General features: G+C 38.1%; 1 protein-coding gene across 3 annotated transcripts in view; it reads left to right on the top strand.

The window, feature by feature from the left end:
* Positions 1-17,915, top strand: part of SNX13 (sorting nexin 13) — a 187,510-nt gene that overhangs the window by 9,079 nt on the left and 160,516 nt on the right. Inside the window, exon 1 of one of the 3 annotated variants that reach the window (XM_006163891.3) lies at positions 15,320-15,362. The exons of 1 other annotated variant lie outside the window; for it this stretch is intronic. The gene's annotated coding sequence lies outside the window, so the exon portion shown is untranslated. Of the gene's footprint in view, positions 1-15,319; positions 15,363-17,915 lie in introns of those variants that run through there. One more of the 3 variants, XM_014582270.2, reaches the window with a different exon arrangement.

Genomic DNA, 17,915 nt, shown 5'->3' with positions numbered 1-17,915 from the left:
TAGGGAAAGTCATGACATATTTTTCTATGCAAAATTGCATCATGACTTTCCCGACAACCTGATACAATGCCCAAAATATTTGGAAAGAGGGAAAACTTTGAGTTAAAACAAGTCTACAGTTCTAGGATTGTTTTAACATTTACAAAAGTGGTTGAAATTGAGTAAATAAATAGACTGGAGTCATAGCGATGCAGGTTACGCATATTACCATAGCGAGGCAACAGGCAGATGAAACGCCATGCTAAGCGTTAGGAAGGATGAGTCCTATCTTCATCACTTACTCATAATGGGATGTTGGAGGAAGTTGTTTGATCTTTCTAAGCTTTAGTTCAGAACCTTTGTGTAAAACTGGGCTAATAACATCTTCCTGGCTGTTCTCACATTGTTGCACAGATCAAATAAGGTAATGGAAGGAGTAGCTCTTTGTAAATTTCAGTCACTGTACACATTCTCATAGTTAATGCATCATTGTTTTCTTTATGTGCTGTACACTAATATGAATCCAAGTCCTAGGTTCCCATAGCTTATTGCTAACTAGCTTCTTGGTGGGGAGTGGCCCTGCGTAGAATATGGGATCTCCTGACCACTCATGAAAACAGTCAGGGTATAGAATAAAAGAAAAGAAAAATAAAAGGACTGAGAACATGTCTTGCAAATTAGTAATGAGTGTAGTTTCATGTGTGGTTGGTAAACTGATTGCAAAATGTTTCTTAAAGGGCAGTTGATATCTGGCTTGGTGGTGCTGCTGTAACATGCTCAAACTGTTTAGACCCATGTGAAGATTGCAGGTTTGGGTACCTGTATGTGCCCATGATTCTGGCTGGCTGAGAACGCTAAGGGAGGGAGGTGGTAGATCTTGGTTTGAGACCCTGTTGAGGGTGCCCATCTTTGTCTTTGTCTCTTTCTCTGTCTTACGTGAAAGAAATAGTCTTTTTTTTTTTTTTAAGTTCAAAAAACATTTCAATAAAGTTGAACTATTTGAGAGTTAGCAGTCGTTTATGTGTACATATTCTGAAATATTTGTGGGAAAGTAAATCTCTGGAGGTGCATGTGCGAGATGTGGGATTGGTGGGAGGGACCTCCCAACCCACATGGGATATGGTCATGCCATTGTCCCTCCTCTCCACTTCGCCATCCTTTTGGGATTTGGGGCCTGGTGCCTGGTGTGATTTTTCAAGCGGCTGGGGCCAGGACTTGAACTGAGGTTGGCAATGTGGGATCTGGCTTCCTTAACCAATAGGTCATGGAGTTGGTCCTATATACTACTTTTTGATGAACTCTTGTAAATTCTTAAAACCCTAGTAAATTCCCAGAAGGAAAAGCTGTTGTTTAGGATAATATTAACTTACATGATTTTAATTATTACTTTTACTGAAGAGCGATTTCATGGATTAATTTATTCACAAAAATGATGTACTTTGTGCCAGGCACATGCGATTATATTCTGATGGTAAGTGGTGAGTCCAGTCATAAACTTGCCCTCAGAAATCTTACATTCAAAGCTAAATTTAGCTCTATGCCACTTTGACTATCACAGAAAAACCCTTGTAGTCTTTTGTCAGGAGAAACCAAATAATAGGACTGAAGAGTGACATATTAAAGGGAAGGAAAGGTTGTAGAATGTAATTAAAAGGTATGGGACCGGGACTAGCAGTTGGCGTAGTGGCTATGTTGCTGGACTCCTATGTAGTTGACTGTGGTTCAAGTCCTGGACCCGGTGGCTCACACCGGACGTGCATGTGGGCATGCCTAAGATCCCAAGAAGAGAATGAAGCGGAAAGGATTTAGGTGTGGCCATCCCGGGGGATGGGGGGGGGGTGATTTCTCTCTTTCTGTCTCTGTCTCTCTCTGTCTTTCTGGCGCCCTATAGCAAAAAAACCTCTCCAACAAAAAAGGTACGGGATCAGCAGGTGGCATGGTGGTTAAGGTGCTGGATAGTCCCACATGGCCGACCACGGTTCGAGTCCTGGACCTGGTGGCTTGCTTTCTCACTGTTCCTCTCTCTCTGGTCAAATTAAAATTAATGAATGAATACGTGAAATTAAATAAATAATTTCTTTAAATAAAAAGGTGAATATGAGTTGGATTAGCTTTACAACTCCAGGCAGAGGTCCTTTTTTGGATCATGTGGCAGCTCAGAAATCAGGTTTTCCTTGCCACTGAATGAACTCGTCACCGTCTGTATTAGGTATAAGATAATTCACAGTGAGAAGTGGAAAAAAAGTTCTGTGAATTCTTTTTACTTGTTCATGGAAAGACTCTCCTAGTCTGCTAAAGAGGTCTGTTACATTTTACTAAATTCTGTTACCCTGGTAAAACTAATACTTGGTCCCCATCTCCACATATTATTTATTATTTTATTTGCTTAATGTTAGTTTCTTCCTGCTGGAATAAATTATTTAATTAATTAATTAATTAATTTATTTGAGAGGTTTTCGCTATAGGGTGCATGCGCTCGCCAGACAGAGAGAGACATAGAGACAGAAAGCGAGAAATCACCCCCCAGGGGGGATAGTCATGCCGCAATCCCTTCTTCTCCATTCTCCTCTCGGGATCTTGGTCAGGCACGCACACGCGCCAGCGTGAGTTTTAAGTTACCGGGTCTGGTACGTGAACCGCGGTCGACTACGTGGGAGTCCAGCGACATAGCCATTACGCTAACTGCTGGTTCCCTGGAATAAATTCTTAAGTATGGGCTCACAATTTTATTCCCAGAGCCTAGAACAGAGCTTGACACATGGTAGGCCTCATTAAATATTTTTTGAAAAAGTGAATGCTGAATATTTCCTCAAGAAAAGTTAAGATAGAAGGGGAAAACTACTAAGGCAAGATTGTCTATGATAACTGTAAACTTTCACATTAATTGCCTCTTTAAAAATTTGTTTTTTTAATTGCCAGGGGACAGGCACATGGTGAGAGAAAGTAGCCCTGTGTGGGGTATGGTTATGCCACAATGCTTTTCCCTCTATTTTTCCATCTTGTCAGGTTATTGGTTATGCCTGCACATAAGCCTGGTGTTGACCCGCGTTGGCCATGTGAGATATGGCTTCCTGACTAACCACTGAGCTTGGCTGGCCCCACTAAGCAATGGTTATTGTCTATGTCCATTAGATATTTTATATAGTAAATACAATGTAGTTGAATGTTGCGTTTGAGGTCAGTTGGACCAAAAAAGAAATTGAACACAAAGCTTGTAGTTAAGAATGTAATTGTGTTTTAATTTTTCTTACAGAGAAAATCTGATTAGGTTGTTATTTTGATATGACCAATTATAAATGCAAGAGTGGAGTTTATTTTGTATCTCTTACTACTTGATATTTATCATGACTTTATGAGTACCATTTAGAACTTTATTCCTGAACTAGATACCCTTCAGGAAAGTTTTGTTCATAAATAATACAGTAATTATTGGTCTTCATGGCTCTATGTTGAGTGTTTTATGTTATATGAATTTTAATGTTTCCTTGAAAGTTTGTAAATATGTGTAAAAATTTGGTCATGTATTTCTAAGTTAGAAAGTTTGTGTTTTTTTTTTTTTAATTTTTTTTTTAGAGTGGTTTTTTGACTATATGTGTGCTCCCCTGAGAGACAGGAAGTGAGAATTACCTCCTAGGGGGCATGGCCATGCCTCAATTCCTTCTCCTCCAGTCTCCTCTTGGGATTTTGGGCACGCATGCACACATGCTCATGTGAGTTTTAAGCTACCCTGTGTCCGGGACTCGAACTATGATCAACTACTTGGGAGTCCAGGGATGTAACCATTATGCCATCTGCTGGTCCTGGTGGGTTTATTTTTAAGGAGGGCAGTTGCTACCACAATCTGTTGACTAAAATACTTCTCAGTGTACTGTTAGAGTATTGTTAGGTTATTTTGGTTATTCCTATGTATATTCAGAGATATTACATACCATAAAGGTTCAATAAAATAATTCTACTCTGCTCAATTGTTAAAAATTAAACTAGTATTGTAATCTATGTAATAAAGGTTTTTAAAGCTAGTATGAGACTCAGATATGTCAACTGAAATACTTCACCATTGTTGACTTAGTGCACTATTTTCTTCAGTTTGCTTAAGAACCTTTTTATTATGGTGCATATTTGAAAACCCCGAGGGGAAGCCTGCTCTGCTCCTGACCTTGGCCATGCATTGTTGGAGAGTCCATGTTTAAACCTGAATTGGTTTTGCTCCTGACACCCTCGGGCCATTTTTAGCCCAACTGTGTTGCTGAGCAGGAGTATGTGGTTCTTCATATTGTGACCTGTTTTATTTTCAGCCTAGAGCTATGTGTGGAGAATGACCTTTGGATTCACCAAATGATCATTTGTGACTTGGAAATTATAAAACTGAAGTTGTGCAATTTTAGTGGAGGAGTTATATATGAAATTAAAATTCCACCTCATTTTAGTTATTATATAGATTTTAAGAAATAATGGTCTGACTTTAAGATATGTGTTTTGCAGTGTTTCTCCAAGTTGTAATATTGCACTTTGCAATTTGTTTTTGACTTCTCTTCCTTAGTTTGAGACCCCCCCCAGCTGAGAAGCATGATTGCTGTTGAATCAGACTGTAACTATCAATATAATGAGCTACTTGCACATCTTGTGTTAATTACTAACATCTGATCTTTTTCTTGTGTAGTAGCTAAATGCTCAACAGTGTTGCAATAGTCTAATCCAGATAGAAGTCAGGAGAGTAAACCCAAATGGGATATCAGGAGGTTGGAAACAACTTGAAAGGCGGAATAACAAAGATACAGGAGAAGAAACGGAAAGAATGTACTTTACAAATACTGTTGGTTACGTAAGGTTTAGCAAAACCAAATGAGCTTGAGAGTATTTTATGACTTACTAAAAATATATTTTACGGGGACCAGCAGTTAGCATAATGGCTATGTCGCTGAACTCCCATGTAGCCGACTGTGGTTCAAGTCCCGGACCCGGTGGCTTAAATCAGGCCGGGAGCGTGTGCATGTGTGCCCAGTATCCCAAGAGGAGAATGGAGGAGAGGGATTGCAGCATGGCCCTCCCCCGGGGGGGGGGGAATTTCTCGCTTCCTGTCTTGCTATCTCTCTCTGTCTTTCTGGCGAGCGCACGCGCCCCAAAAAAAAAATATGTATATATATATATATATACACACACACACACACACACACACACACACATATATATTATAGAATAAAAAACTCTAGAAATTAATGTGTGGTAACAGAATAATTGGTCAGATAATAGGCATTAATACAAAATTTATGTGACTAGAAGTGAAATTATTGTTGAATTGGGACTCGGCGTTAATCATCTGTCTATCTGTCTAACCACAAATTGAATATTCCTAATTTAGTTTTTTAGAATTATTTAACATTATTTATTTATTTTTAATTTGATGAGAGGGAGAGAGAGGGAGAGAGAAGGAGAGGGAGGGAGGGGGGAAGAGAGAAAGTGAGAAAGCAAGTCACCAGGTCCGGGACTCGAACTGCCATCAGCCATGTGGCAGTGCAGCACCCTTAACTACCACACACCTGTTGGCCCAATAGTCCTAATTTCCAAAGAAGAGTAAATACTTGAGTAAGAGTAACTCTGGTGTCAGATTATTTGTATTTGAATCTGGATTTTGTCAAATGCCATAACCTTGGAAGCTTACTAACTTTTCAGAGCCTCAATTTTCTCATCTGTGTGATTTACAAATTAATGTTATTTACTGGATAGAGTTGTTTGAGTAGTAAGTAACATGTGTCAAGTACTGTGCAATGTTGTTTCCCACAGTAACATTCAATACCAGGTTTTATGATTTGTTTTCATAATTTAGGGCTTATGTTTGAAGTTGTTTTCTGTGTTCTGTCTGTTTCATTGAGGAAGTTTAAGTGTCAGCATAATCCTCTTTGCCCCAGATGATCTAATTCTTTACTTCCTATCTCAGTTTCTACTAACTTTCTAATTTGTGTATTGTTTCCAAAGTGAACACTAAAAGCTAGATTTAGAATGAATTTCATGAGAGATGATACCCAGATAATATGAATCAGTCATAACCAGAATTTAAAAAATATGAGCCTGAAGGTTTTAGTGAAATGAAAGGGAAAATTTGTGATATACTCCCATATTATGCTTTAAAACTGCTATGGTTGTACCATTTTGTTATTTGGGAAATACTACAGTTCTCATTAGTTTGATAAAGTTTTATCTAAATCAGCCTTAAGTCTATATAAGCTCTTCTGTGAAATTGTTTGTCTTAAAAGAAACATAAAACTTAAAAAAGATGTAGTTTATTTGATTGGAATTAGTAATATTGTGCAGTAGGTTTAGAAAGAGATTTAGGGAGCAAGCAAGCAGGTGGTGTGGTGGTTAAGGCCCTAGGATCCCACATGGATGGCTGTGGTTTGAGTTCTGGATCCTGTGAGAAATATGCCTGGCTTGTGTGCTTGTGTGCCCAAAATCACGAGAGGAGAATGGAAAAGGGACTAGGGACTGTGGTGTGGGGTGGGGGTGGGGGGTCCTTTCTCACTTTCTGACTCTCTCTCTGGGCAAAAACAAAGAAAAACAAAAAAAAGATTCCGTACTAAATGATTACAAATGAAATTGATATTTATGTAGATCCAAATTATGGATTTTTTTCTTTTTTTTTAAACAACTAAAGTATGAATTTATTTGGTACAGAAACTTTTTGAAATTCATACATAGTTTTCTCATTACATGTATTTCCAAGAGCTTTTTTTTTTTTTTTTTTCCTGAAACTTTTTTTTGGGGGAGAAGTTTTTGGTATAGGGTGCACGCGCTTGCCAGAAAGACAGAGACAGAGAGACAGCAAGCGAGAAAACACCCCCCCCCCCCGGGGGGGGTGATGGCCACGCAGCAATCCCTTCTTCTCCATTCTCCTCTCAGGATCTTGGGCACACACATACACGCGCCTGGCATGAGTTTAAGCCACTGGGTCTGGGACTTGAACCACAGTTGACTACATGGGAGTCCCGTGACATAGCCATTACGCCAACTGCTGGTCCCTTGAAAAATTTCTAAAAAATTGATTAATTTACATTTATTCCCTAAGCATCATCACAGCATACAAAATGTGATTTCCCACCCAGAGTATACTGTATAGTGCTATAATCATGCATGTTATCGTCAAACTGGGTCTGGGACTTGAACCACAGTTGACTACATGGGAGTCCCGTGACATAGCCATTACGCCAACTGCTGGTCCCTTGAAAAATTTCTAAAAAATTGATTAATTTACATTTATTCCCTAAGCATCATCACAGCATACAAAATGTGATTTCCCACCCAGAGTATACTGTATAGTGCTATAATCATGCATGTTATCGTCAATAATTTACCATTTCTAGTTTTGTGTGTGTGTTTGTGTGTGTGTGTTTTACCCCTATTTCTGACCCTCTGGCCTTTCCCCACCCTCCTCCCACACTGTCTCTGGTGTCTACAGTTGTTTTCCATTCCTTTTCCCCCCACATTTTGTTAAATAATCTTAACTACTTTCAATAGCAAGTTCAGCTAGTAATTTCAAGAAAAGCAGTTTTAACTTTAATAAATCAAAGAAATGCTAAGGAACTTTGCTTAAAACTTAAAGCCAAGAAACAGGTTAGGATTCTGTTCAAATAGTAGGTACATGAATCTATCGACAGGTCAAGATAGGACAAAAATCCTTAAAACCAGAAAACAAAGCCCAGAAGAAAATCAGCAATATTTTAGTCAAAAGTCACAAAATGCTATTTCACCAGTTCAGTCTTATGTACTTAATCTGTCTTCTGTTGTGGTTCGATCTTCCCAATTGAATTCTGGGATATAATATTCAACTCCAGATTTGTCCCTATGATTAAGTTGGCCATTTTCTCAGTTTTTGAACTCTTATTTCTGTCTGTCTGTATTTAATTTTCCTGGTATAGCACTCCCTTGAGAACTTCTTGGAGATCTGGTGTGGTGTTGGTGAATTATTTCGGGTTTTGTTTATCTGAGAATGTTCTTGTCTTTTTTTCTCATATGAATGATAATCTTGCTGGGTACAGTATTCTTGGTTGAATGTTTTTCCCTTAATATTTAATATTTTCCCATTCTTTCCTCACTTGCATTGTTTCTGATGAGAGGTCCACTGTAAGCCTGATGGGATATCCTTTGTAGGTAACTTGCCGTTTTTTCTCTCGCCGGTCTTAATATCTTGTCTTTGTTATTTTGGTCAGTCTGGCTATAATGTGTATTGGAGAAGATCTTCTTGGGCTGATTCTATTTGGGGTCCTTTGTATTTCTTGGGACTGGATCTTTGAGTGCCTCTCTAGGTTTGGAAAGTTTTCTTGCAGGATTTCATGGAGATTATCAATGTCCTTATGAGTCTCTTTGCATTCTGTGATACTGGTATCTGGATGTTTGGATGTTTGATGGTATCTAGTACTTCTCGTATATTATTCTCATTTTTTTGGGGCAATTTTCTCAGTCTTTGTGGTGGATTTTTCTAGGCCAGCAATGTTCTCTTCTACGTCTGAGATGCTATTTTCTATATGATCTGGTCTGCTTTTAATACTTTCAAGGGAGATTTTGACTTCCTGTATTATAGCCTTCATCTCTAACAGGTTCATTTGATTCTTTTTTAAAGTGTATAATTCCTCTTTTACATATATATATATACACACACACACGCTCGCCAGAAAGACAGAGAGAGACAGAGAGACAGAAAGCGAGAAATCACCCCCCAGGGGGGATGGCCACACCGCAGTCCCTTCTCCTCCATTCTCCTCTTGGAGTCTTGGGCATGCACACACACGTACCTGGTGTGAGTCTAAGCCACCGGATCCGGGACTTGAACTGCAGTTGACTACATGGGAGTCCAGTGACATAGCCATTACTCTAGCTGCTGGTCCCTCTTCTTTTAGATCTTAGAAGAATTTCCTCACCTCCTGGAACTCATCGGTTCCTTTCTCATGCCTCTTCCGCGGTTCATTGTCTCTCTTCTCTTCCATCTCTGTTAGCTTTGCCATTATGGATATTTTAAATTCTTTATCATACATTTCCATGATTTCCATTGAACTTTCCGTGGTTGAAGAGGAGTTGTTATTTTTCCTTGGAAGAGAGGTATTTTCTTGCTTTCCCATATTTCTTGTTGCCCTGCAGTGATTTCTAGTCATCTGATGGATGGTGTGTTTCTTCCTAATTCTTGAAGTTCAATCTGAGCATTCAGGAATGTGCAGAAGGAGTTGATCTGGAATCTCTTTGCTGTTCCATTTTTATGACTTTGTTCAGCTGAGTTAGTGGATATTGAAGAATATGTTAACCCTAATTGTATTTGGATGTTACTCGTATAAACACAGTGAATGGAGATTGAGGAGCAGAGTGATGAGATAAAAGAAAAAGAAAAGAGAAAGAGAGAGGGGAGAGAGAGAGAGAGAGAGAGAGAGGAAAAACATACCAAAGAAACAGAGAGAAAAAGAAGGAAAAAAATTTAAAAACAACCAAAATAAATTAAAAAGCAAAAAATAAGAAAATGTGCTGCACATTTGTGTGCTACGCGAAATCACTATTTCTCCGGAGCTATGGAGGAGTCTTCTTCTAAAGGCCTGCCCCTTGCCTCTCCTGGATAGGAGAGGGAAAGGGGATTATTAGCAAGCTAAAGGCGGGGCTGAAAGCTAAGAGAATACCTTTAAAAAATTTTTAAAGGAATAATTACAAAATATGAGAAGACAAAGACAGAGGCAGAGAGAGTCAGAGACAGAGAGAAGGCTAGAGGTGCTCCCTAGCACTTGAGTTTGTAGGCTGGAAAATCTTCATTTCTCTTCCCTGAAATCAGTAGTTCTTAGGAGCCATGGAGGAGTCTTCCAAACTATGGATATTAAGCATGTAGATAATTTCAGTTCCTTTATGCAATAGCTGAGTCCACATAATACTACAATAACTTATACTCAAGGAGTGGAGTGTTCTTGTTACAATGGCATTTTACTTTCTTGTTACAAGAACACTTTACATTGGAGATCATGCCGTCAGTGACCTCTGTGAGTGAATTTGTTTCTATCTCTGTTTTCTGTCTTTTTTTATTTCTTGTCATTGCTTTATGTGTTGGTTGTCTATATACCTGTCCTTATTATAATTTGTGTCTGTAGGTCTGCAGCATGCTCTTTTAAGGTTCCCCCCATCCTTTCCTCTCCTTCCTAAATTAAGGTCATAATGGAAAATTTAATTTTTATTTTGTGTTATAATTTGTTTTTGGGTTTAATATTTTTTAACTTAAAAGGTAAACAAATGAAATAATTTATATATTTTTTCTTAAAAAGCACATTCCTAGAATGATTGTATGGCCCTTGTCCTAATTTATCTTGATTAAAAAACTCATCTTCTTTGAGTTAAATGAACACTGTTGAGCTTACTTTATATTGTAATTACAAGGATCTTGTACTTTCAGGGTCAAGGTCATTGTCATCGTTTGGATATTGTGTTCTTACTGTAAAGCCTTCAGGATTGTAAAGGAAATTTATCTGAATCTGTACTAACTTTAGCACATACCCTTAAAGTTAACCTAATACCTATGTAATCTGCATTAGATTCTTAAAGAGTATCAAGGACTTTAAGATGTTCATACCCAGTTAGCTCCTTCTGGTTGTTCTGATGATTGCATTGTTTGAATCTTAATAAATCACTTTTATTTGATTATTTGGTTATTGTGTACAGAATTTTGTCTTTTTTCCCCTTTTAAAAAAGAAAAACCTACTGGAGGGTCACTGTGTAAGAAAAGTTTCAGAACATTCTTAGATTTTAAACCATGCTCAGTTCATTATTCAGTTTTATGACTTGGATGTTTCTTCATCTGTAGAAAACAGTGACATAACTTATGTCACAGAGTTGTGAGAATTAGTTATATTTAAACTGGTTAGCAAAAGTCCTAGCTAATACTAAGCATTTAATAAATAGTTTCTTAGCTTAGCAAAAGTTCCTTAGTTAGCAAAAGTCCTAGCTAATAGTAAGCATTTAATAAATAGTTCCTTTTATTGTTTTAGAAAGTGTCCCTTTTCATAAAAAAGGGTTAGGAGATTGGTAACAGTGTTATATTATGCTGTGCACTGAGGGTCTGGCTTTTTCTTCTGGTAGGCTTATGTTGTTTTTGTTTCCCCCTTGGATTGTATTATGAGAAAAAGTAAAGGTTAAAAGTTGTAAATATTGGAACTTATTATTTTTATTAATTTTTAGAGGATGCCTGCTTTCACCACAAACAGAGCAGGAGAAGGCACCTCCTAGTGGGGCATGGTCACCCTGAACTCCCTTCTCTATTTCTCAGACCTGTCAGGATTTTGGGCATGCATGCATATCAATTCAGAGTGTTACTCCAGCTACCAGGACTGGGATTCAAACTGTAGCATTCGAACTGTGAGATTCATGTGGGAACTGGTTCCCTTAGCCACTAGGCTGTGGAAAACTCTTAATCTTGTATTGTAATTCCTCCATGAATGAAGAATAAATGGGCCATTTATGAATATAGCCCGTTTTATTTTGCTTTTGCACCAGTGAACTGCTGTGATAAAAGTTTTGTGTATGTTCTTTATTAGAAAAAGTTTTGTGAGTGGAAATCTGATGTATAAATGATACTTATTCTTCAAAATACAATTGTTAAAGGAATTTAAGATGAATTCCATGTAATTGAGTTTAATTTTTATATGAGATAATGTTCTTGATATCTGAGGATCTTCTTTAAATACTATAACATGACCCAAATAGCTTGAGTAGGCAGTAGACAGATTGTTGGGTTAGAAATGCCAAGTGCAATACTGAATTAAGTCAAAATAATACATTTTATTTTAGGTTAGTGCCATAATGATAGTGAATCTAAAGAGAACAGGTTTAAAACTTAATTTTTTTCTTGCCTTGGAAAATATAGTGGAATAATTAAAACATTCCTGTAGTTATTTTAAGAAACATAGTGAACCATGGGCAACCTTGTGGGCAGTAGTATTGTTTTTTGCACTGGAATAAACTTTTACTTTAATTTCATTTTTCCATTAACTATTTTTTTTGAGAGATTTTTCCTATAGAGTACATACACTCGCCAAAGAGACAGAGACAGAGAGAAAGCAAGAAATTAGCCCCTGGGGCATGAGCATGCTATATAATCCCTTCTCCATTCTCCTCTCAGGATTTTGGGCATGCACACGTCCAGTGTGAGTTTTAAGCCACTGTGTCCTGGACTCAAACTGCAATCTACCCTGCGGGAGTCCATTACTCTGTCTGCTGGTCCCATCCATGAACTTTTTGAAGTTTCTTTGTATCTACACAAATTTGTAATCTACTGTGTGCACTTAATACAGTCTAGATTACAGAACAGTTTTATTTATGGATATTCATGTAGAAATTTAAAATAGATTAATGTCAGATTGTACATTGAAAGAAGACTGCTATGTAATTAAATAGGACTAATTTTAGCTATACTAAGATGGTTCATTATTTGGATGCTGTATATGACATAACCTTGCTAATTGGTCAGTGGAGAAAACCAAAATTTTTATTTATAGTAAATGCCAAGAAGGCATTTGATGGAATTTAGCTTCTATTTCTTTTAAAAATATTTAATAAAGGACTAGCCCTGTAGCTTGGTGGTTAAATGAGCCTGTAGCCACGTGGCTTATTGTGGTTCGATTCTTGCCCCAGTGGCTTGAAAAACATATTGAGGGGCCTGGCTCTGTGGCTTGGTGGTTTAGGTAGCCACATCCAACATGGCCAACCGTGCGGTTTGAATTTTGGACCTGGTGGCTACAGAAACATGCCAGGTGCGTGTTCATACATGCCCCAAATTGCACAGGATAGATACTTAATGTCGTTAAGTATCACATATATAAGAGAAAATAAATAGATTAAAGAAGGGCTGATATTAAGTTATTACAGTTTATCCCACTTGAATTTTGAATAATTATTTTTCATAGATTTTATTGTCCTATCTATGTGGTATGTATGTTTAAAGGAAACTATTTAGGGTTTGAGGGTGATGGGGGCTCGGGTTTATATTACAGCAGTAACTGAATAATTAACACCCATTAATACAGTATTTTATGGTAAATGCTAAAACTACAATAACCTAAAATTCTGCAGTGTTTCAGTCTCCCATCATCCTATCATGGGTGTTTTTAGTGGTTTTAGTGGTTAGCCACAGCCTGTAGAAGTGGAGGAATCCTCCCAAAACAGAGACTACCTGTTTGCAGCCCTGCTCTTTCTGCCTGTGTAATCTGTTTGCTACTTCTTGGTGGAGAATCTCATGCATTATTTTGGTGCTTATCACGCTCCTGGCATGAGTTTTAAACCTCTGAGTCCAGGACACAAACCACAGTCAACTCTGTGGGAGTCCAGTGATGTAACCATTATGCCGTCTGCTGGTCCCAGAATAAGGTGTGTTCCTTACAGGAAAAATGGTTTGTGTTTTGTAAAATAATGAAATACTATTAGCAACATATATTTAAAGTTTATTTATTAAAGAGAGGGAGAGCAACATAGTTACCCTTTAGAGGGTCTCATCATGCCTTGGTTCTCCTTCCCCACCCCCAAATTTTAGTCTTCTAACCACTAGAATCATGAGTGTGCACATGCATCCTCACGCAATTCAGGTCAAATGGGATCAGAATGAACCCTGGTCCATTTTCATGTGGCTCAAGCATAGTAGAATGGTATGCTGTCACTTTGCACCACTGTAGCTGGTTCTGCAGTATATATATTGCTAGAGGGTATGTGTGCTGGCTGCAGAGAGATAGAGAAAGAGAGAAAGCATCTTCCACCATGGAGGGACGGGCATGTCATAGTCCCTTCTTTATTTATCCTTTTGGGATTTTGAGCATGCATGCACATGTGCCCAATGTGTTTTTCAAGCTGCCGTGTCTAGGACTCAAACTGCACATAGGACTTGAACTGCACAGTTGACCATGTGGGATCCAGCTGCCTTCACCACCACACCACTGGCTGTCCCACAATAAATCTTTTGATTAAAAAAAAATGATGTACTTCTTGAAAAGGATCTAGAAGTATATTAAGTAAAAAGTCAAAGTATCAGGGCCAGCAGGTGACATGGTAGTTAAGGCACTGGACTCCCACATGGCTGACTGTGGTTCAAATCCCAGATCTGGCAGCTTGCTTTCTCCCTCTCTCTTTCTCTCTTTCTGGTTTAATTGAAGAATAACAATAAATAAATAAAATTAAATAAATAATTTGTTTAAAAAAGTGAAAGTATTGTTTTTTCCTTTTTAGAAACTCTGGGTATCTACTTTCATAGCTTTGTCTATGTATAAATATGTATGAGAGACAATTTCATTAAGTTCTAAAAATTAACTCTTAGAGGGACCAGCAGATGGCATAATGGTTACATTACTGGACTCCCATGTAGTCGACCATCATTTGAGTCTTAGACCCCGCTGCTTCAAACTCACTCTGGGCTTGTGTGTGTGTGAGTGTGTGTGTGTGTGTGTGTGCGCGCGTGCGTGCGTGCGTGCGTGTGTGCGTGTGTGTGTGTGCACCCTAAATCTGGAGAGGAGAATGGAGGAGAAGGAATTAAGGTGTGGCCACCCCTCCCAGGGGGTGATTTTTCACTTTCTGTCTCTCTGTCTCTCTCTGTGTCTCTGACAAGCACTCTATAGCAAAAATCTCTCTTAAAAAATTTTAACTCTTAGAGGGAGTTATGCGATTTCTCTTCTTCTGCTTTCATAAGCGTTTACCTAATTTTTCTAGTAGTTTTGGTATATCGTTACACTCTTTTTTTTTTTTTTTTTCCCTCTACTCTGTAGGTAGTAGTTGCTCATTGAATTGATTTGGCACAGAAACAAAGGCCAAGTGGAACCCAAGGGTAAGGTTGACAATTAATGATCAGAAAGGAAAAAAAATGGTGACAATGTATCATTGGGGGAAAACTTTATTTATAAAACATTTGACTTAGATGATTAACTAGAAGATTTACTGTGTTTTTGTTTTACTTATTTGAAACATACTTGCAAGCCTACTGTATGTGCCAGATATGTTATACTTGGCATTAGGCATACAACAATGAACAAAGCATATACAGTTTATGTCCTTATGAGACTTATGGCATATGGTATATACAGGAAAATAAACAGGTAATTCCAATACAGTGTGATAAATGAAGATATTTACTGGTAAGAGAGCTGGTGAAATGGTGAACCACGCTTCCAATCTGTTATACATAGGGAAGTGAATATAAAAGTGGGCTAAGTAAGAAAAAGTAGCAGAATTAAGTGTCTGTTAGTCTGAGTGGCAATGTAAAATAGATGCAGTTGGTATAACTAATTGAGGACTGGAAAATTCTAATCAGAGAATAAGACAGTTCATTTTCACTTTTCTCACCAGGAAGACAAGGTGACGATGAATCTAAAGTGAAGTTGTCTATGGTGATGAAGGTAAAATAGTGATGATATTAAAAGCCGAGCTCTAGATGCATCATCCATACATATGTTGAAATAACTCGGGATTAGCAGTACTTGGGATAGAGAAGAGTGCTTGCTGTATGTCACATACCAGAGTTTTTAGTGACAGTGATACCTTGGAGATCAGTTTTTATCCGGGACTACATAATGCAGTCACCTTTCCAAACCACCAGTGTTCTTATTCCAACTTTGTTGCATGTTGGAAATTCTGATGGATGGTTCTATCCCAACTGTTGTCATGAAACAGAGTGACTCTAGAGAGAAACTTTAGGAGGGAGGAAAGCAAAGGGGAGTTAGATAAAGGAGGAAAAATGAAGGATGATATAATGGTCAGTGTGAGAGAAAACTGATAACTGAATAATAAATGTTGTCTGTTGGTGGCGACCAAGAGTAACAGGGCTTAGTAAGTTCAGAATTAGCCTGGAGTCTCTTTCTGGCAGTCATGTGGTGGATGAGAATTGGGAATTGAGTAAGTGGATCTCAGGGAGTCAGTTTAGATTTTGAAGGATTGAATTTCATAGGATGTCCAAGTGTTGGTGTCCTCTTTAATAAGGAGTCTGGATTGATTGTGCAAATCTAAGGAGAGGCCTGGGGTTTGGGGCCCTTGTCCCAAAGGCTCCCAAGTAATATTGAGAGGCTGTCTGTTCTAACACTGGCCGGGTGAGACCTTGGAGTCTTAGTTTGGTTAGTTCTGTGTAGCTCAGCTCTTCTCATTCAGGTGTATCGTTTCAGTTTGCTCTGTGCTACCAACAGCAGCAAAACGCTTATTGCTTCTTTACTTTTACATTTGATGCTTTTCAGGAACAGTTCAAATTGCTCAGTACCAGATTTGTGAACAGCTATTTATAGGTTTTACTTTTTTTAATTTATGAGAAATGGTACAGATTTAGAAATCAGGTGGGGCCTTATACATTATCTAGGCAAACTCCTCTTGTTTATGCATTAAATTTTGTATGTAGAGAATCAGTGTGATTTTTATGAAGAAACACAGCCTAGGTTAGAGTATGAACTATACAGTCTTGTACAGTGCAAACCATTTTACTTAGTATTTTGTTTGTTTGTTTGGTGTAGGGTGTGTGTGTTTGCTGGAGAGAGAGAGAAAGAGAGTGAGAGAGAAAGCAAGAATCACCCTCCAGGGAGGATGGCCACAGTGCAGTCCCTTTTTCTCCATTTTCCTCCTGGGATTTTAGGGATGCATGTACATGTGCCCAGCATGATTTCAAACCACCAGGTCTGAAACTTGAACTGCGGTTGGCCATGTGGGAGTCCAGCATCTTAACCATCATGCCACCTGCTGGTCCCCCATTTTACTAATTTAACATGTAACTTGATTTTTTTATATTGCTAAATTTGGAAATACAAGATCATCCAAAATCACTGGTCAGCAGATTGGTTCAAATTCATTTTTCAATTTTATATTACAGAAAGCTTTTAAAAGTATGTTAGTAGGTTTTAAGAATTATATTATGCAAGTCCTGCTTAATTATGTGCAAGAGAACTATGAAATTGCTTTTAATGAATTTATTCAAAACATTAAGTTTTTTTCCAATATATATTCAGTAGAATAAGGTAGGTAGTAAAATTGTAAGTTTGGTAGCAGCTTATTCTAGAAATAAGAAAATTGTATGCTATGTGAAAACAAGACTTTTGCATAATTATAGTACATCATGTTAACTAGTAATTAAAACCCATGTGCTTTTACTAAATAAAATGTCATGATTAAGGCAGTTAAATTTTTTTTTTAAATTAGGTGCTTTGGCATATAGTGATCTTATTTCACATGAATTTGAATTTTGAAACTCAAAGTAACCTTTCTGGGATATGACACCAGGTAGATAAAGCCTATGATGGGTTATGGGTATTTTGGCTACAACAGAAGGATTTCATTTTTATATTAAATGTATGTTACAACTTTTTTTTTTTTGTAAGAGATTTTTGCTGTAGGGCATGTGTGGTTGTTGAAAAGACAGAGAGACAGTGAGAAATTACCCCCCCCCCCCAGGGAGGCTGGCTGTGCTGCAATCCTTTCTCCATTTTCGTCTCTGAATTTTGGACATGCATGCACATGTGCTCTGTGTGAGTTTTAAGCCATCGTGTCCTGGACTCACATTGTGGTTGACTATGTTGGAGTCCAGCGACATAACCATTACACCATCTCCTGGTTCCACAACCCAACTTTTAAAGTATGTTTCAGTGTGCTTACAGAATGAAAACTAAGGAGCAGTTATGCTAAATAAATAGTGCTTGTGTTTACTTCCTTCTTTTGAATTGCTTTCATTGATTTACCTGCTGTTTAGGTGGATATGAATGGTACCTGTTTTTCTTTGCCTTTCCTTCTATTCTTTTCCTTCCCTTCCCTTCCCTTCCCTTCCCTTCCCTTCCCTTCCCTTCCCTTCCCTTCCCTTCCCTTCCCTTCCCTTCCCTTCCCTTCCCTTCCCTTCCCTTCCCTTCCCTTCCCTTCCCTTCCCTTCCCTTCCCTTCCCTTCCCTTCCCTTCCCTTCCCTTCCCTTCCCTTCCCTTCCCTTC

The sequence above is a fragment of the Tupaia chinensis genome, unplaced genomic scaffold (assembly GCF_000334495.1).
Source record: "Tupaia chinensis unplaced genomic scaffold, TupChi_1.0 Scaffold143481_1, whole genome shotgun sequence".
Taxonomy (NCBI): domain Eukaryota; kingdom Metazoa; phylum Chordata; class Mammalia; order Scandentia; family Tupaiidae; genus Tupaia; species Tupaia belangeri.
Note: the sequence above shows the minus strand (reverse complement) of the source record. Positions and strands in the feature narration are given on the sequence as shown.